This window comes from Mirounga leonina, unplaced genomic scaffold (genome assembly GCF_011800145.1).
Source record: "Mirounga leonina isolate KUSES-001 unplaced genomic scaffold, KU_Mleo_1.0 Mir_109, whole genome shotgun sequence".
NCBI classification, from domain to species: domain Eukaryota; kingdom Metazoa; phylum Chordata; class Mammalia; order Carnivora; family Phocidae; genus Mirounga; species Mirounga leonina.
In genome coordinates this window covers 2,867,856-2,889,078 of record NW_023270244.1, presented here as the reverse complement: position 1 = coordinate 2,889,078, position 21,223 = coordinate 2,867,856, and the positions used below count along the sequence as shown (strand labels likewise).

At 39.0% G+C, this 21,223-nt stretch overlaps 1 protein-coding gene across 1 annotated transcript in view; it reads left to right on the top strand.

Annotated features, from left to right (window-relative positions):
• Positions 1-7,531: 7,531 nt before the first annotated feature.
• Positions 7,532-21,223, top strand: part of LOC118020006 (rho-related BTB domain-containing protein 1) — a 104,799-nt gene continuing 91,107 nt past the window's right edge. The window contains exon 1 of the mRNA XM_035019837.1: positions 7,532-7,623. The gene's annotated coding sequence lies outside the window, so the exon portion shown is untranslated. The remainder of the gene's footprint in view (positions 7,624-21,223) is intronic.

Below are 21,223 nucleotides of genomic sequence, written 5' to 3'. Positions count from 1 at the left end.
CTTTAGAGCATTTTCCAAACCAGAGAGTACAATGTTCTTATTTCAAAGAATGTTTAATCCCAGTTTTCATGATGTGTCGCTTTCTCCAGCTCATCCATCTTTAACTTTTACAGGGTGATTGGTGCCTTTCTAAAGAGCTTTGGGTTTCAAACTGTATATTAAAGCATCTGGGCCCTAGAATTTACTTGGCTCATAAACCTATGGTAGGGAACAATACAGGATTGGTTTACGGTACATTATAGTTACATGTATGGCAGTTATATTTTATTTGGGCTGTGCTGAGCACCTTGAGGGCATCCCCCACAGTGCCTTAAAGATGGGAGACTCAGGGGCGCCTGGGTGGCCCAGATGGTTGGGTGTCTGCCTTCGGCTTAGGTCATGATCCCAGGGTCCTGGGATTGAGCCGCGCGTCAGGCTCCCGGCTCTGTGGGGAGTCTGCTTCTCCCTCTCCCTCTGCCTCTCCCCCTGCTTGTGCACTCTCCCTCTCTTTCTCTCAAATGAATAAATCTTAAAAAAAAAAAAAAAAGATGGGAGACTCAAATACTTAATGAATGAAGTTAATGTATAATCTTTTTCTGAAGATACATTTTCCTCACATTAGGAAATCTAACTTAAAAAGAAAAGGAAAACACTTCTGACTTTCATGAATAAGAGCATTAGTCTGATTATTCTAGACTGAAGTACTGAAAATGAATTTGGAGATCTACCACTCATATTTCCTAGAAGACCTATGGATTATAACATCTCCCTTCTTCGCATTAGCTGGTCCCTTTATCTCAAATATTCTCCCCTCAGATATTGCTTATTTGTTTTATGTTCATTTTTTTATTGTCTACCTTCACCCCCACTGGACTAGAAGCACCCTGAGGTCAGAAGTCAAGCCTACATGTTTATTGCTGTTTACTGCTCTAATAGCTACTGAGTATCTATTACAGGGCCAGGCACTTAGTGGGTAGTCAATAAATAGCCTATCATTAGTTGAGTGTCAGAAGACTAAGACCTGGTCTTCTGTGGTTATTCCACTACAAAGCAGTAATCTTTTTTTTATCTTTTGGGTCAAAATCACCTTTCAGAATTGGATTAAAATCATGAAATGCCTCATTAATAAAATTTTACATGCTCAAAATTTTGCATATAATTTGAGTCCATGGACCTCAGGCTAGGAATCCCAGTTCTAAAGGTATATATATAAATATTAAGAAAATCTAACTGAAATATTAAACTAAATATCACAAAAAATTTAATTACTATGAATACCAATGTGTTAATATTCATGCATCTATACTAATAAATTATATGTTGTCTTGGGAAAATTCTGCAACCCTCCAAAGGAAAAAAAAAAAAGGGCATCCATAAATGCTGAATGTTTTATTTATACGCTGGAGAGGATTTAAGGCTTATAGAGAAAGGCTAATAAAAATACATACTGTACAGCAATATAAAATATATTTCAAATAGGTAAGAAAAAATGAGTCAAAGGAAAAAAAATAAGGCTAAAAACATAAGATGGGGCCAGGAGAGAGATTCATACTCAAAATTTATGCCATGAAATTCAACGCTCTTGCTAGAAGATAGTAACAAATTTTGTTCTCAGTTTTTAGCAGCCAACGTGAAGGAGAAAAATATAATCAGTTATGTCCTGTAGAGGGTCATGTTTTACATATACTTATAGATGAATACATGGATATGTATTTAATAGCAAACTGCTTCTTAAAAGAAGGAAGTTTCAGTATCATAATAAAGAATGGAGATTATATTTCCAATGTTTGTGGCAAGTGTCCTTGTACCTGAGCCTGAAATAACCCATAATAAATGTTCAAACACAACTGGCACTTTGGATGTTTACAATGAAGATGGCTTTCCTTGCAGAAAGAGGCCTCATGAGGTCAGTGAGACCCTCACAGAGCTCAGAGGAGGAGGGGTGGGGGACAGATTGGGAAAACAAAGAGCTTTCTCCATTGTCTTACACCCCACCCGTCCCTGCAGCAGTCCACCCTTTCCACTGCCACACACTATTTAAGTAAGATGCCCAAAGCTATCGTTCTCCCCTTGAAGGCGTATGCACCTAGGATGTTGACTAACGTTAAGTTATTTCCCCTAACCTTAGTTTCCTTGGATAACAGTCTGTCACGGGAACTTCTACGCCTTCTCTCTTTGAGAGAGCAAATACAATAACTAGCTTCTCAGAACATTATGTGGATTTGTGGCATTCTCGGAGGGGCTATAAATGGATCACATTGACAGCTTTATTTGTCATTCTTAAATGGAATGTGTTTTTCCCCCTTTGAGTTAAATCGAAATCAGATGGCATTTCTTATTTCAATGTAGAATGTTTTTACTCTCATAATTGCAAAATGGCATTCATAACTGATACTATACTAATTTACAAAATTTGTGTTTTATTATTGGGGGGGGGTTCTATTTGCAAAGTAACTGAGGGAAAACAACTTATGCAACATTTTTGTTTTGCCTATTTATTGAGATCCTGATATAGTTGCTAGAATTTTGTCACCATATGGAAGCAGAGACAATTATATTGCATGTAATGACATGGATTTTAGAAGCAAGGATATAAAAAGGCACACCCAGCAGAATACTCACAATCCAGAGACTAAAACATTTTTTAAACATCTCTCCTTTGCCTCCAGAGACCATGTCCCTGGTCTCAATCATCTCTTCCTCTCCCTACAATGGCTCTTGTTCAATATATGTAGGGGCAAAATGGCAAGAATAGAGTTAAAAGCACTATCTTCATAACTTAGCATATTTCTCATATGCTTAAACCAGTTGCTTTGGGGGGCGCCTGGGTAGCTCAGTCGTTAAGCGTCTGCCTTCGGCTCAGGTCATGGTCCCAGGGTCCTGGGATATAGCCCCGCAGCAGGCTCCCTGCTCAGCAGGAAGTCTGCTTCTCCCTCTCTCACTCCCCCTGCTTGTGTTCCCTCTCTCACTGCTCTCTCTCTCTCAAATAAATAAATAAAATCTTAAAAAAAAAAAAAAGTTGCTTTGGCCCAGGTGAAATTTTTCATTAAAAAAAAAATCCCCCTCACTGGGGCGCCTGGGTGGCTCAGTCCTTAAGCGTCTACCTTTGGCTCAGGTCATGATCTTAGGGTCCTGGGATCGAGTCCCACATCAGGCTCCCTGCTCAATGGGGAGTCTGCTTCTCCCTCTCCCACTCCCCCGCTTGTGCGTGTGCTCACTCTCTCTCTGTCAAATAAATAAATAAAATCTTAAAAAAAAAAATCCCCATCACTCCCATCAACCCACTACTCAATCTGTGTGAGAAAAGAAGCCCTCCTACTTTAATTTCTTAAATCCTCCAAAAGCTCCCAGTGCTCGTTACTGATCTCAACACAGTGCTTATCTTTAGAATTTTCAAACACTACGCAATGGGTACATTTTTCACACTGAATTTATATGTGTTTATTTTCATGCTCATTTTATACACGTGTTCAATAAAGTCAACTTTACCGAGTACCCACTAAGTGCCAGACACCGTTAGGATACAATGAACAGCTTCAGGTATCCCTTGCCCTCACTCGGCCTAAAGGCCGGCGGGTGGGGAAGAGAGACATCGGTATGAAACTGAAACTGTTGTAAATATGCCACAGAGAAGAGACACAAGGTTCTGGAAAGTGAGATCTAAATGACAGATAGGAGTCAACTAGAAAAGGAGTAGAGGCAGAAGGCGTGACATGGAAGGTGTGGAAAGCTGTGATATATGGCAAGAAGAGGAGAGTGGAAGCAATGTGAGAGACTGAAAGAAGATCAAGTGGCTAGAGTGCAGACAGCAGGGGTGAACAGCATGAGTCCGGAGATGTGATCAGGGGCCGTCACCATTAAAGGCTTTTTAGCCGTAGCAAAAAATATGTCTTCATCCTAGAGCCAATGAGAAGGTTGGGAGAAGGGAGGGGGGATTGTAATGAGTTACATCATCAATTTGCTATTTCAAAAAAATACTTCTGGCTACAATGCAGAGTATAGGTTGGCAAGGGGAGAAGGTCATGCAGACCAGTTGAACATTTTCAGTACAGAGATACTGGTAGCATGGCCTAGGGGTAGGAAGATTGAGGTGGTGATTTCTAAAAAGTGAATGGATTAAAGAGACATGGAAAAGGTAAATGGACGGGCCGTCTTCTGCAATATTGATGTGGCATCCATGCGGAAGAGTAAGGGAACACTGGAGGAGGACAAGTTTGCAAAGACATGCTAAGTTCAGTTGGACATACGGAGTTTGAGTTCTGTAGGGAACATTAGAGGACAGAGCAAAAAGACATTGGATTGTGGGTGTGGAGCTTGTCAGAAAGCTCTAGCGTTTGGATGTAAACTTGGACTCATCTTTAATCCATAGTTCTGGCCATGATGGATATGATCCATAGATGGATATGACTGCCTACAGGAAGATTATAAAGTGAATGGTGGAACAAAAGTCTTAAGGAATTCAAATCCATAACAGCCAAGTAGTGAAGGATGAGCTTGTACAGGATGAAAGGAGTAGTGAAATAGAAGGAAACCCAGGAAATTGCTGGATCATGGGGGGCAGGGAGGGCAAGGGAGTGAGGATTTCATTTCAGGAGGGTGGGAGTGGTCAGTTGGCTTGAATGTGGAAGATTGAGAAGAACTGTTTATTTAGCAAGAGTGGAGGAGCACCGATCAGGAGAGAATTGTTTTGAATTAAAATGAAGAGAAATCGCTAAGTGGAATGTATGGGAAATAGAGTTCTAACTGGGTCTATTTGCAGTCATGCCTATTTAGAAGATTTCACATTTCATATTTTACATCTCTCCTAACGAGATACCTCGGGAGCTAGCATGATAGAGAAGAAAGCCATTCTGACATGTTGGTGACCACGATAGAGTGGAACTGGGGTGGAATTTGAGCATAGAAGAGTCTGAGGTCCTGGGGTCTGAACTGGAGAGAAAACGTGAACCTGACAGCAAGGAATTTTATGAGCACAACGCTGCCTGTTCCTCCACCCAGTGGTGCCTGTGTGCCCAAGGTAAATAAACCAAATGTTCATGAAGCAGTATTGACTCGCCTCACCCACTTGCTGGCATCCCTGTTTAGAAGAAGGAGGCTGTGGGCTGACACATCGCACAGCACGTTCTCAGCAACTTCTCTGGGGTCAGCTGCAGCCTCAACTTCCCTTCCAGCACCGGCTACACCACAACTGTCTGCGCATGCGTTGCGGGGGTGGGGTGGGGATGGAAGTTAATAGGTCAGCCAGTGAGCACTGTGATGAGGCAAAGGTCAGACTGCAGAGGTGTGAGCTGCCAATGGGAGTTGAGAAAAGAAAGATGACTATTGGTAATTATTTGCAGTAGTTTGGCTATAAAAGGGAAACAAGAGATTGGAAAGCAGCTGGAGAGAGGTAACTGGATGAGCAAGCGCTTATTCAGTCAACAAATATTAAAATCTCTTCTATGTGCCAGGCACTGAGACAGGTACCAGGAAGATATTTTCCAGCCCTATTGGGAGATCTGCCATAAAATATATTTCATGTGATAATCTCAAATGCAGAGTGACTAAATATTTTGTGATCTGATTCACTGAAACAAATGCAACATCTTCCTTCAGATATAAACCTTACCTGATCTTTATAAAATGATCAAATTTGGGGCGCCTGGGTGGCTCAGTTGGTTAAGCGACTGCCTTCGGCTCAGGTCATGATCCTGGAGTCCCTGGATCGAGTCCCGCATCGGGCTCCCTGCTCGGCAGGGAGCCTGCTTCTCCCTCTGACCCTCCCCCCTCTCATGTGCTCTCTCTCTCTCATTCTCTCTGTCTCAAATAAATAAATAAATAAAATCTTAAAAAAAAATTTTATAAAATGATCAAATTTGTGTTAAAATAAAAAAGAGAAAAATAACATGTCCATCTGTACTTTTTTTTCCTCACCCTCTCTCCTTCCATTCTTTTAGTGTCCCAAATTTGGACAGTCTTGCTCTTGTCACTTATTCAGAAAATATTTTCTAGAATGGTGTTCTTAACCCCATGTTCAGAGCCTCTCATAGTGCTATTTGATGTTTCAAAATCATCTAATCTATAATTTATAGAGCACCCATAAAATGAAATATGAAAGAGTACTATAAATGTGTTTTCTCTTCCTTGTGATTTTCTTAATAACATTTTCCCTAGCTTACTTAGTCATACGAATACAGTATATAATGCATGGAACATACAAAATACGTGTCAGTCAACTGCTTATGCTATTGGTAAGGCTTCCAGTCAACAGTAGGCTATTAGTAGGTACGTTCTGGGGGAGTCAAAAGTTATATGAAGATTTCTGACCGTGCGGGGTCAGCACCCCTCACCCCTGCATTGTTCAAGGGTCAACTGTATAATCATTTGGTTGTATCTTTCTCTTCCTTTCCCTTTTGGATTGGCCCCATGGAATGGGTTCAGCTGTCAGTCCTGTATCACGTCCAGGTTCACACTTCATCCTTGCAGCTCCATCCCCTATCGAGCAGTGACTGGCCTACAGTGGCCAGCAATCAGTGACTTCCTTCAGAAGCTCCCCCCCTCCCACTACTGAGAACATGACTTCAGGAAAGAAGCTCCGTGCGTGTGTGTGTGTGTGTGTGTGTGTGTGTGTGTGTGTGTTAGGAAGGCACAACAAGGGGGAAGTGCTGGGTGATTTGTTAACTGGGAGTCAGTGGGATTATATTTAGTATTTCCCTAATTCAGACTTCATGCTTGTCTCTAGGAATAATACAATTTTATGGCAATAATAACTACCTCCAAGCATAAGTACTATTTTGCCCTTCAGCTTTCATGGAAGGTAGTCAGTCCCACTTTTGTTAAATAGTTCATTTTATTTCACTGTCCGTATATCGTGTTTTCCATGAAAAATTTTTCTGTGAATTTTGTCTCAGGGCAATTTCTTTGGGGGAAGTAACACATTTTCTCCTTTCTAACAATAGGAGTTATAGAAGAAATTATGTTCTCCTTTTACCTAAATTATCAAGAAATTCAAATCCAAATGGTAACTTCAATTATTTCAACTGTTGACCAATATAGGTAGCATATGAACTTCTTCCTTTTTTTACTCTCAACACTGTTATTTTTATTCATATTTCATTATTTTTCTATTTGGAAGCCACCCCAGATCCTTAAGATGAAGAGTCAGGGCATCAATAAATTAAATACTTCCGGTGTTAACTAAATGTCTCTCCAGACACCATCTCCTTTGATCGTCAGAACAAGCCATTGACTAGATAGTATTATTACTCCCAACGGAGCAATGATGGAGCAGAGGCTCGGTGAAGTCAAGGACATAAAGTTCACTCAGACAAGTACTGAGTGGGATTCAACCCTGGGTCTTCTTTCTCTAGTGACAGTGGTCATTTCAGCCTATCTGGCTCAAACTTTTGTGGGCAGCTGGTTGATGGGTGGGTAGGTGGCATATGGTTGGCTGGGATAGCTCTTGTCCAGATGAGAACTAACCACTGACATAAGAAACTAGTATTGTTTTGAGCAGTTTTCTTCTTGACGATGAAACAGTCCATGCTTCTGTCTCCTCCCCAGATTTTATAACATTCAAGAAGCTCATGAAAGAGGCCTCTCTCATCAAGTATTCTTGATTAAGTTATGAAAATGGAATTGAAGCTTGTTCTCCCTCTTCATATGGTAAGTAACTACTAATTTGAGTAACATATTTGCCTTTTCCCTCCTCCTAATTTCCTCACAATATTTACAAAAGAAATGGAAATGCTTCTGGTATGAAGGTAGCATGATTTATGAATCATATGCAGATCTGTCTTCAGAATATTTCATTAAAAAGGAGAATATTCCATTTTTTAGTGCAATTGTGGTTTTCATAAATTCTAGTTTAATATGTTTTATCTGGCTTAGAATTGGAGTCATTTTGAACTACATGTGAGTTTTGATAATTAAAATAACATAACTCTTCTCCCCACTTTATACACGCTTTTAATTCTTTGGTGCAAATTGACATGTGGACTCTGAAAAGTCATGGCCACATAAAAGGAAGATTTAGAAATGCCAGATTGCTGGGCAGTGGCATTCTCTTCATTCCAGAAGCCCTAGTTTGGAGCATCCACCCCTTTTGGCCTGGGCACTGACTGTCTTTAACTGGAAAAACATCTCACTTTGCAAGTGACTAGAACTGAGTCACCCCACGTGAGCAAAATCAGCTCTTAAAGAAAGGGCAACATTATTAAGTTCTTTCACCAGGATATTGTGCCTGCAGGACTTAAAATGATTTGAGACCGTTCACTCCTTTGTCCACCCACAAAATCATTTATTTCCACCCTTCATTGTATTTTACTTTTCTTTATATGTTCTAATACATGTTTAAAAGAAAAATTCTATATGTATAGCTGTGAATATTCATTAATACATTTCATTTATTCTAACAAATTAGGGAGGTGGGCATCTCTGAATTTGTGGGTAGGCTGAAGTAGTTCAAACAAACGTGGCCTTTATTCTTTAAACTACATATAGTAACTCCAACAAAACATTACAAAGTAGAAATCCTTAAGGAGACCTGTAATAATAAATCATATGAACATTTTGTTATTAGCATATAGATTGGATGTATGTAGGAGCTTGTAAAGTGCCTGAGGTTCACTGAAAATAGTTTATTCTGTGTCTAAAAAGTGTATGCAAGATTGAAAATAAATGTTTAAAACACCATATATTATCTACCTATAAATAACGTGTCTGCAAAAGCAAAGGTAAACGTCAGCCCAGCTCATGAAAAAATTATCAAAAGATTTTAAATTTATTGAAGCCATAAATTAATGAGATATTACCATATGTGCATAAATAACTTAAAGAATAAAATTTGCTGATCCTTCTCTCATATGGATATTTGTGCTAATGAATCAGGATCCTATTTACTCTATTAGTCCCCAAAGTAATTGCTTATTTGAAGAAGTTCTGTCTTATGGGTTTTCGGTTAATTAAATCCATTTGCATTTTATGCACACATTTTAAATTCTCTAGTCCTATTTTTCATAAGCCAGATTCAAATATGTTCATGTAATAATACCTCTCATTAAGGCATTAGTCTTTCATTTTTAAAGGAACTTTCAGAATAGCCATATGCATAAAATGCTTATTAATGAATCTAATCAATATTTTAGAAAAGTCAACCCATTAAATTATTTTTTTAGTTTAAATTTTCCTATTTGTAATGGTGATTACTATGCTGAACATACTTCCCATTTCTAATTTTTCAGTTAGCTTAATTTATTCAACAATTTTTTTTTTGCTTTGATTTTGCATGGCAGTTTTTAACTTCTAATATGCCTTTAGAATTACAAGCAACCTTTTCCCAAAGAGTTGGTCTTTCAAGGTATGTGCATATTAACTGATTGATCTTGCCAGCCCAGTTGGGAGATCACTAAAACACGAAGCAAAACTTTTCTAATACTGAAGAACAATTCACAAAGTTAACAAAGTATAACAATTCACAAAGTTAGGGATATTTTTAAAAGTGTTATTTTCTCATAGTTTTCAAATATTTGAGAAGTTGTGAATTAAATACTCAAGTGATAAAAATTGTGAATACCTTTGTTAGATCCAAACTGCCCTGGCTTGGAAGCTTGAAAAAGCTACTGAATTTAGGAGAGTAGAGGAAGTAAACAGAAGAGGGGTCAGGAAGAGCCATGAGATCCATGCCATGGGCCCAGGATCTAAAACCAAGGCGTGTGGCAAGGCCAGATGCTGGGAGAGGTACCCAGGGGGGCACAGTCTGGAGAGCCGACTTGAAAACCAGTTTTGAAATCCTGCCTAACTGAACTATCTCTAGGTGGTTATTAGAGGTTTATCTAGCTTACAGTTTATCTAGGCTTAGTAGTTCCTCTGTGCAAAAAAATGTACGTAATGCAGAGTCTGGATACATTTAGGTTCCAATTCCAGCCTAAGATTACATTTGAATCAAAAAAAGAATGGAATATCCAAATGGAGAAAAAAGAAGAGGAAGCAAGGGAGGGAGGGAAAGAGGAAGGATATCCTGAAGCCAGAATGAGTAGGAGTTGTTTTGACCTCTTTGGCAATATTGGACAATAATGTACTTTTGTTGACCTCTTAACATGCGATAAAAGTAGAAAATGGAAAACATTTTTGATACGCTGAAAAACTCATACACTTTATAATAAAATAAACAAATTTCATTCAGTTAAGTCTTATTAATTCATTGAAGCAATGATCTATGTAAAGTGTAATGCCAGTTTCTTGGTAACTGAAATCGCCCTAAGGAAGCATTTCTTCTCATTTAGACGAAGTAGGAATAAAGCACTTGTATTACCACTTGTATAAATTTTTAATACTGAATAAAATATTAGTGTTTAGTGTAATATTGATTCTCAACATAATATTCCTCCATAATAGCATGCTAATAGGTTAGAATTAAATCAGACAGATTCAAAAACCCTGAGAACAGACCGTCTAACACTTGTAATTTTTTTTCATTCATTTCCAGAATTCCAATTAAAATGGAATTAATCTGCCAAATAAAAGGCCATGGTACAATAAAAGTTCCGTGTACTAGGTCATGTGCACGTCTTCCTCCTTCCCGGGGCTGCACCCCCACAATGAGATCTAGAAGAGAGGGGGGTGGCAGAGGGCACATCATGACTTGTGGGTTCCAGCCACACCTAACAGCCTTCAAAAGAGGCAGGCAGTCTCTGTGCCTTCCAGCTCTGTCATTTCCTACCTGTGAGACCTGAGGCATTTTACCTAAAACTCGGAGAGCCGCAGTTTCCTCACCAATTATATTACTAGTCTAATAGTACTAACCTCCTGGAGTTGTTGAGGAGGTAAAACAGAGGTTCGTTGCAACGAGGGGTGATTTTTTTCTCCACCAGGAGACATTAAGTAATGTCTGGAGATAGTTTTGGCTGTCACAGCTGGAGGCAGTGGGCGTGATACGGGCGTCTGGGGAGTCGAAGCCAGGGATGCTGCTATTCAAGATGCACAGGACAGCCCCCCCCCCCCCCCCCCCCGCCCAATAACAAAGAGTCCTCTGGTCCAAAAGGTCAATAGTACCAAGACTGAGAAACCCTGAAGTACAGTGACGTCATGTCTGTAATAGCATAATGTCTGATACACAGGAGGCCCTCGGAAAATATTTGTAGAATTACATTGTTATTGTTGTCATTATTTATTTGACAAGGAACTCCGAATCACCCTCATGGTATCAGGACTGAGTCCTTCAAGCAATTCAGTAAGCCCACCGCAAGTGGAGTTGGTCATGCCTATCTGCTAGGTCATCTAGATGGACTGCTCAATTGTTAGGTGCCTCCAGGAATGGCCTGACCCACTTAATACTTGACTGGTCTGCCAAACTCATGGGCAGGATTGTACCAAAGTTCGTGGGCTATCATTTAATTTGTACCTTCTTAGAAATTAGAAAAAAATAGGAAGAGACAAATAAAAAGTAACCTACAGTACCAGGGGTCTATTCCTTTTTAACTCCTGCTGTTAGAAATGGCTCAGAAGTCTCCTGATGATCATTTACTTCACAAAATAAACTGATGTCTGGACAAATGGCTAGGAAATATGGTCTTCTGGTTAACATAAGATCTTGACTAAATCATACACAAATATTATCAATTTCAAAATGAATCCAATGCAACAAAATGGTTTTAGCTTCATGTTAAAACAGTTTAGAGAGGGAAAACTCTGGCTTAATGCAAGACTTTCAAGGTCAAACAAACCTGAGTTTGAATTTCAGCTTTATAATCTTCAAGCTGTGTGACCTTGAATAATTTGCCTTCTCTGAGCTCAGTTTCCTCATCTGCCTAATAGGCAGAAAATTATGTCGTAGGGTTGTTGAGAGAATTAAATGATACAGCATTTGACATATGTTCGAAGTGAAAAAAATGGTACTTATTGCTTCTTCTGGAGACCCTGCATTGCCTTGGGGTTCTTATCACAGCTGTTGGTTCTCCTCATAAGAATGGCAACTATATGTAGGTACTTTTTATTCACAGAGGAAGCTCAAAATACATCCATTACCTCAATGAACAAAAAATCTGAGACTTACTTCAATAACAGTGATTTAAGAAGAAAAAAGAAAAGGTGCATATTATACCTGGAATTTCCCAGTGAGAATTTTTTTTCAAGGAAAAGGTGGATTTCCTAAATTAAAGAATGAATGATGTGCACATCTTTCTGGCAAATTTTAATATAGTTGATAATCCACTTTTTAATTAGCCACTTAATTATAATTCAATAGAAATTTCCCTAGGTGAATGTAGTAACCTACTTCAGAGAGAGAAATGGAGCTCTGAGTGGGCGCTCCTACTGTGAATTTTGACACTTTTTTAGGTTCAATTTGTTCTATGCCTAACTGGCCCAGGAGAGATCGGGAGAGCTCTGTTTTGTAAACTAGTAATTCTGACTGCCAGGAAAGTTGACTATCAGGCTAAATTCACCTTTTATTAGTATTTTTATTTTTCTCTTTTCTTTGTTCCCTAGAGAAGACCCAACTCTCTGTTTTTATCTTTCCATCATTCAAATGTTTTAAATTTGAAAGTAAAAACATTCATATGTAATCCACACTCTGGCTCCCTTCATTTTCTTGGCAGTTTGCTTTGTTCTTAACTCAAGGTTCCCTTACTTCCAACTCCTGAGAAGCAAGGGGCTGAAAGGCATGTGAGGAGACCATCTCAATGTCATAATCCACACTTGCTTAATTCCACAACCCAGACCGTGCCAAGGAGGGAGATTTTTTAATCTATTAATTAGCAATAGATGTTTGAATTTCCCAAACCCTCATGGCTATTTTTTATCATTAGTTGCTTATGACCTTAGTTTAAAATGTTTTCACACTCACCAATTGGTCTTGTAGAAATGAAATTGATTGCTTGATTGAATTCTCTCTTCCAACCAGTTTTAGCTTTGTGTAGTTACAACTCCAGTATGTTTGCATATAATTATAAACTATGGTCTCTCATTAATTTCTGGCTCATATCCATTAAACATAGGCAGAGAGGAGAGGTGAACTGTTCGTTTTAATTAATTGATCTCCTTGCTTTCACCCTTGCCTCCTGCAGTCTATTTTCAATAAAGTATGAGTCAGATGATTTTGTTCCTTGACTCAAAACTCTCTAGTACATCCATTTCAATCAGATTAAAAGCTAGAGCTTAACAATGGTCCTCAAGGCCGTATATGCTTTAGCCCACCATGACTACCATCTTCTGCCCCGACTCCCACATTCACTCCACTCCAATAACTCTGGTTTCCTTACAGTTCTGCCAATACACCAGACATGCCCCTGCCTCAGGGCCTTTGCACTTGCTACTTCCTGTCTGAGACAGTCTTCTCCAGGAATCCACATGATTTGCTTCTCTTCAAGTCTTTGCTCAAATGTCAACTTCTCAATAAGACCTCGACTGGCCACCCTTCTAAAAATGCAACCCCTGGGGCGCCTGGGTGGCTCAGTCGTTAAGCGTCTGCCTTTGGCTCAGGTCATGATCCCAGGGTCCTGGGATTGAGCCCTGCATCGGGCTCCCTGCTCAGCGGGAAGGCTGCTTCTCCCTCTCTGACTCCTGCTGCTTCTGTTCCCTCTCTCGCTGTGTCTCTCTGTCAAATAAATAAATAAAATCTTTAAATAAATAAATAAATAATAAAATAAAAATGCAACCCCTTCCCACACTTAACCATTCCTTCCCTGATTTATTTTTCTCCATAATACTTGTCACCTTCTAATAATTTCTATAATTTACTCATTTATTTATTTTCTGTCTCCCTCCACTAGAATGTAAGTTTCATGAGGGCAGCAATTTTTATGAGTTTTGATTGGTGTATCCCAAGCACCTACTCCAATGCCTGGTAGATACCAGGCACTTGATATATATTAATTAAACTGAACTGAAGTAGAATTACACACTTATTGACCTTATTGCATTTCCGTCAAAGCCTTAATTCACCTTCTGTTAGCCTTTATCTTCTGCTCTTCTGCCACTATAGCTCCTTTAGGAAAACTTTGATCCCCCAACTCCCAGTTGGATTTTGGAAATGGAAGAAACAGTTTCACTGTGTTTCCTTTTGATCACTGATAAGCTTTAACTGGAATAAGTTTGCATTTTAGCTATATTCCTTTCCTATTAGATGAGGAGATTGTTATCACCAAAATGGTGAACTGACAGGGATAAACTAGATTCCTGATCAGAATACTCCTGGGTGAATCCTGATCCAAAATAAAGGGGCAGGGGGAGAGAGATACAGATGGAAATGCTAAGCTCTATAAATAGCTAAATGAAAGAAAATATGGAGAATTACTTTTCTTTTTTTTTTAAGATTTTATTTATTTGACGGAGAGAGACACAGTGAGAGAGGGAACACAAGCAGGAGGAGTGGGAGAGGGAGAAGCAGGCTTCCCGTCAAGCAGGGAGCCCTATGCGGGGCTCGATTCCAGGACCCTGGAATCATGACCTGAGCCGAAGGCAGACGCTTAACGACTGAGCCACCCAGGCGCCCCAAGAATTACTTTTCTTTGGACCTAGGTATACTTTTCCTAGCACACATGTTCCTAGCATAAATATTAGATCCTTAAACATGATTCAAGAAAATACATACTTCCTGATGACAAGAAAGCCATAAATATGGTTCATAACCAAAGATTAGTCACTGTTCATTATTGCTGGTGACACATGATACATTGGGGAGATTGGGCAATATTTCAGACATCTCCAGTCAGCCATTTATCATTTCATAGTGGAAGATGAGGAGGTATTTCTATATTAACAGCCCCTATAAAAGGAAGTGAGTGAAGAAACATCTGATGTGTTTTATCACTGAGAATCAAAGGGATATTGATAGTGTTAAAAATGTGCTGAGTAGATTATAGGTTTTGCACAAGTTGGTCTTCTAAACAGTTAAGACTCCTTTAAAAAACACAATAGAAGCAGAAAGGAACTATGTGCTGTGTTGCTTAGTTCTCCCTCGTGTCCCTGAATGATATTTCTGGACTTGAGCTGAGAAACAGAAGTTTGATTTAAAGCCTGTAACGTTTTTGAGCAGCAAGATGGCCTCAAGACCCTGCAGCTTCGGGCCACGCTGCTGTCCCAGCACGGGATTACCCTGCGGTTATGCAAACTGCAGAGACCCAACGCACCCGCCCTGCACCCAGTCTAACAATGCTTCCCTATTTCAACCCGTAATTTAGAATAAACCAAAGCATAGAGCACGTTAACAACGTCCGGCTGATTAAAAAATTCAAACCTATGTTCCCTTCGTAACTATTATGTCCGTGCAAGTGAAAGACATTTTGGGAGACGACTTTATTTTTATTTATTTATTTATTTATTTTTTTAAATAGGCATTTTTTTAAAAGATTTTATTTATTTATTTGTGAGAGGGAGAATGAGAGAGAGCACGGAGGGTCAGGGGGAGAAGCAGACTCCCTGCCGAGCAGGGAGCCCGATGCGGGACTCGATCCAGGGACTCCGGGATCATGACCTGAGCCGAAGGCAGTCGCTTAACCAACTGAGCCACCCAGGCGCCCTGGGAAAGGACTTTAAAAATGGGATCCGGGATGTGAATGGCCAAGAACTTTATCTTAGAAACGGTGGGAGCAAGCCACCAAAAAGTTTTCAACATAACCAATAACTTCTGCCATGCTTTGCAGATTTTCCGAAGACACATTAAACATTAAAGAGCCTCAGCTTGGTTTCGTGTATGCTTCAATAGGCAAAAAGATATATTTAATGCAGAGGGTGTTGAATCTGAATTAGTACAAATATTATTAATTTAATGTTCATACTGCATTTTATGGTTTGTAAACTGCTTAGCAATAATTTTATATATTTCCCCTTACAGCACCACTGTAAAATATATCAGCATTTTATTTTTCCCATTTTATAGATGAGGCAACCTTTAATAAGTGATCTATTTCTTTCCTGTGCATATTGGTTAACTGGTAAATGATTAATTTATGTCTGCATGAACTTCATCATGCAGGGTATTTATTTTAGTGTGAGTTGGTATTTATTTTACCCGCAAAGCATTACAGTATCCAATTATATATGCACGTTTTAAAGCAGTAAAAAGCAGCCACCAGTAGTTAATGCAACATTAAGTCAGAGATTTTAAATCCACAGTAAATTCTCAGTTAGGGTATTTAAATCAACCAGCCCTCTTCCTCCCCGATCTCATCCATGTGGGTAAGCAATGGCCCTTCTATAAAAGGACCATGTGGCACCCATCCAGTGACATGGAAAAGGCGTGTTGAGATTTTTCAGAGCTTAAAATCTTAACCGTCAAATAAAGAACCAAAAGGTTTATAATTACATTTGGCAAAAGTGGAAGAGTAAACAAATCCGATCATTGACACATCTGCCTGTGGAGTAACCTGCAGTTGTGGGCCATGGTTTCTTCCTCTCATTTCCTTGATCAGTTTTTGCATCACTAAGACGGTTGCTGTGGCTGCCAGCACGGAGAAGTAGGACCGCACAGGAGTGATACGTTAAGGTTTCATAAAAAGGATGCCATCCCTACAACTCTATCATTTGTATTATCTCTCCAAATTGCACTCTACTGAGTTGTCAGCAAAACTGCTTCTCAGTGGTTGCAAGATGGGAAGTCCAAGGTTCTCAAAACGCTCCCTAAGCACCGGGTCAGTAATACCCCTCTAATATCATTTCATACCTTAATCCTGTAGAGGACAAAGCACCAGAAAGTTCATTCATTCATAAGTCAAATGTTTTAATTAATTAGAAATATACTTTCTTTTCAGAGTAATTTATAATGTATAATTTTCCCTTGTTTATTGATCTCAAGACTCTTAAACTTAGCCAATAAAGCTAAGAATTTTTAAATTCATGGCAAAGATTCCAGCCCTAATTTCACATGCAGAAGTTTCTGATAAAGTCTAAATATTGGCATGTTAGCTGTCAAAGGCAGATGATTTAAAACGCATTGTGTATGTTGGGTAGTTAAATGCTTCCAGAATCCAGAAATTGTCTCTTTCAAAATTAAAATGTACTTAAAGACCCAGGAAGTGATACCAATTTTGTGAAAATATTTTTATTATTAAAAATTTCATACATATTGAAATGTAAACTCCATCACATCAGATCTACCAGTAAGATAATATATTATGAAGTGATATTTTTTAATTTGTGTGATTTGCTATGGGGTCTTTTGAACAGCGTCCGCTTATCAGGGCACAGACGTTTTAAAAATAAATTTTTTAAAACAAGGAGCATTGGGGTGCCTGGGTGGCTCAGTCAGTTAAGTGTCTGCCTTCAGCTCAGGTCAGATCCCAGGGTCCTGGGATCAGCCCTGTGGGCCTTCCTGCTCGGCAGGGAGTCTGCTTGTCTCCCTCCCTCTTCCTCTCCGCCACCCCCTCCCCGGCTCGTGCTGTCTCTCACTCTCTCAAATAAATAGATAAAATCTTTTAAAAAAATAAATTAATTAATTAAAAATAAATAAATAAATAAAAGGAGATTAGTGCAGAGGAGTATCATTGAAATACTGTCCTCAGGCTTCCTACTTAGAGACCAGTTAGAAAAGGAATTCACACTCCAGTGTGCCACTTTCTAACTCAGAGTTAGATGCACTTGGCCCTTAAATGAGCACAGGGGATTATTTTCATATAATGAAAACTTATATATAAATTGGGAGATTTTAGCCATCTCCTCTGTTACAAAAATAGAAAAAAAAAAGTGTAATCAAAAAAAATATTCCAAATACTAGCGTCTAAGTTAAATGTATGAAGTATAAAAATTTCATCCTTTTGGGCGCCTGGGTGGCTCAGTTGGTTAAGCGACTGCCTTCGGCTCAGGTCATGATCCTGGAGTCCCGCGATCGAGTCCCACGTCGGGCTCCCTGCTCAGCAGGGAGTCTGCCTCTCTCTCTGACCCTCCTCCCTCTCATGCTCTCTATCTCATTCTCTCTCTCATATAAATAAATAAAATCTTTAAAAAAAAAATTTCATCCTTTTAAAAATCCTTCCAACTAATAAAACATCCAAATGAATGCTATCATAGCTTTCCTTACATGCCACAGTTCCAATATCTAATACCCCAAGGCTTTCCCCAGTCTGAGACTTTTCCAATGGCATTTATTATTCCCATTTACATTTATTTGACCCATATTGCAGCTTCTAAATTGGATATATCCTTTTCCCCTGAGAACTCGGTGTCCTCACATAGCCTGACAGGAGAACTGTGAATTTATATCACTTTCTGGTGCAACAATGAACTAAATGGGCAGAAGACCAGATAAGACTTCCTCACACCCCCTCGTTTTCCACCACCCCTCATAGAACATGAAATACAAGTGAGCATCCCATTAGTGTAAATGTTGAACTGGGCTTGATTCCCAGTTCTCAGTCTTGTAATCCCAGAATCCATTATTATGGTGTTCCTGTTTTCATTGATTGTCATCTCTTTATATAATTCTGTTAGCTTTTGCCAAAAAGAAACATTTCAAGGAGGGATTCTCATATGGAAAAACTGAAAAACAATGTTCACGCTAAGTAAAAGCACTTACTCTTTTTTAAAGAGAGAACTTTTCACCAAGTATCATGATCTTCCAGAACTGCATATATGGACAAGTTGCTGAAACTCAATCTTGCTTCCAGATAAAATCAACACAGCATTCACACAGTTATTATCTAGCATTTCCTTGCAAACTAATAAAAAGTATTTCAGCTTAAAATTTCAGTGGTTAGTCCATACTTAACTTAGAAACTCTTACAAGTAAAAACTCTGATAAGTAAGCATTCTTGTCCATCAGAAGTTGGTACAGAAAAAGGAAATTCAAAGGGGCAAATATGGGAGGTGCCTTTCTAGCCCTAATGGGGTAAGAAGGTCCTGGCCCAAGATCATGGATCTCTAGACCATGCAGCAAAGGTATCCCTGAAGAGAGAAAAATCCATTAGGTTGTCATGGCTTTGAAACATCAGCCTTTACACTTTCCAGGTTATGAACCCAGATTCACTTGGTAATCAGTTCACTGATTAGACTTCTTCTTCCCAGGTACTTATATCTATATATCTATACCCACGGGGAGAAAATACAGCAATCCATCAATATAACTCATTAGCTTGATGGATATATTTCTTATTGTAAGTTAATATATTGGCATTTTGCTATAAAGAAGCTTTTTAATTAATGTAAATATTGTCAGTGACATCATTTTAAAATCATAAAACTCTCAGCCACACATACAGAGGTAGAAAAGTTTCATTTTTGGAACATGAGACTAAAGAGAGTCATCTCTCATCCATATTTGCTTTTAAAATATAGCCACTTCCATACATGCTATCACAATGCCTTCCCCACCCCACAGGAAAGGGAACTGATGCGTGTAAGAAATGACAGGCTTACACACTCTCCTCAGAGAAATAAAGTTACCTGTGTAGGTTTACCCAGCCAGTCAGTAACAGAAATAAAACTCAGGTCTGACAAATGCCCCTTCAGCTAAACTTCTGTCTTTACTTAGAATCCACTAATAGCAACGCAGGCCCTAACTAGGAGGAGCCGATCAATGTCCCCTGGCTGCTGGAGAATGAATACTGGTCCTGTTGGCTATTTCCTCTAAACAAGCCTAAACCCCAATCTCATGCCCAAGAAGTTGGTGTTCTGTCACTGTCACATTTATCTTCGTGGACATGTGGAGAAACCTTGTCTGATCATTTAGCTGTACATAGATTTTGGAGTCCGATTTTTAAATTAATGCAACACAAAGACATTCTTTCATAGTAAACTTTAAAAATTCATTGTATACTCCCTACCAGGGATCTGGAAAAACAAAGAGAAATGATCATTACTTTACCAAGCAGTTTCATAGCTGTCTTTCATTGTGTATTCATGTCTCTTTATTTGGTCTGGCTACATATTTAATTATGAGCCCAGTTCTCATTATTACATTTTCTTAATTGAAATACAGGTTTAATTGTTTCCAAGTATACATTTATAGTATTTACCTAAAACTAATCTGAAAAAATATCTTAAACCCTTTTATAATTGGAGCTGGTAGGGATAGAGGTGAGGGCACTCCTAACTAATTATGAGCTTAGTGATACACAGATGAAATATTTTGGATCTTGACCATGCTTGTTAGGTATTAGGAGTATTCTAGTTCTTGGGGCGCCTGAGTGGCTCAGACGGTTAAGTGTCTGCCTTCGGCTCAGGTCATGGATCCTGGAGTCCCAGGATTGAGTCCCACATCGGGCTCCCTGCTCAGCGGGGAGTCTGCTTCTCCCTCTGACCCTCCCCCCTCTCATGCTCTCTCTCTCTCTCTCCCATTCTCTCTCTCAAATAAATAAATCCTTTTAAATAAATAAATAAATAAAAATAAAAAGGAATAGTATATTTCCTGTTATGAAGATGGATATAAAATTCTGGAGATGATGTTTTCATCTTAAAGAATCATAGATATCAACAGGTGTTTATTAGGTCAGTTTGATTTCATTTAATGAGGCCATCCTTCCATTTTCCAGTAAACTACTTTGCCTAAACTAGTTCCAACATTAAAACCTTTCTTTAAGGAAAGACCATCCCTGAAGACTGACACTGTATAACACAAACAGGAACTCATTGTAGTGTTTCGCGCACCTCCGCGATTTGAATAAATTCTTCCTAATATCTAAGTAAAGTCTCTCCCAAAATGTCCCATACCTTCTCCTCTGCAAGTCACATAGTACTAAGTCATTCTCCTTACTCTTGGTTTTTCATCCCTTTCATGCTTGGTTTGAATCCATATTCTCTCCCATTCTCCCAGGCCTCCTTTCTTTATGTGTTTCCTCGTGTTTGCAGAAGTCAGGGTTGTTTGTTTTGAGTACAAAATCCAAAGGGTGTTGCCCTCCTCACTATTGCAATGTTTCTATGATATAACCCCCTAAATAATTTTTTCAGATTTCTTTCAGAAATGAAGTATTTATTAAAAACAAAGGGCAAACAAAAGAGGGCTATATCAGACAAGGCTCAAACGCAGTTTATGCTGAAAATTTTCAAAAAAAGGATGATCACTTTTCTCTCTTGGATGCTGTTTTGAATGGAGACAGGAAGATGAACTAAATGACCTCTTGATGATCCCCCAGCCCTGTGATTTTGTGATAATCTTAGCTTCCAGCATCTCATTTTCTCTAAACACTAAAATCTAATCTGCCCCAAGATATGGGAGTGTTTAACAGATGAAACCTTTTAATGGAGGAAAGATTCTCCTTGTTTTCTTGGAAGTAATTTTCTTAACAATTGCTTACATTTATATTCAAGGCAGCCTATATTGAATCATTAAATCCAA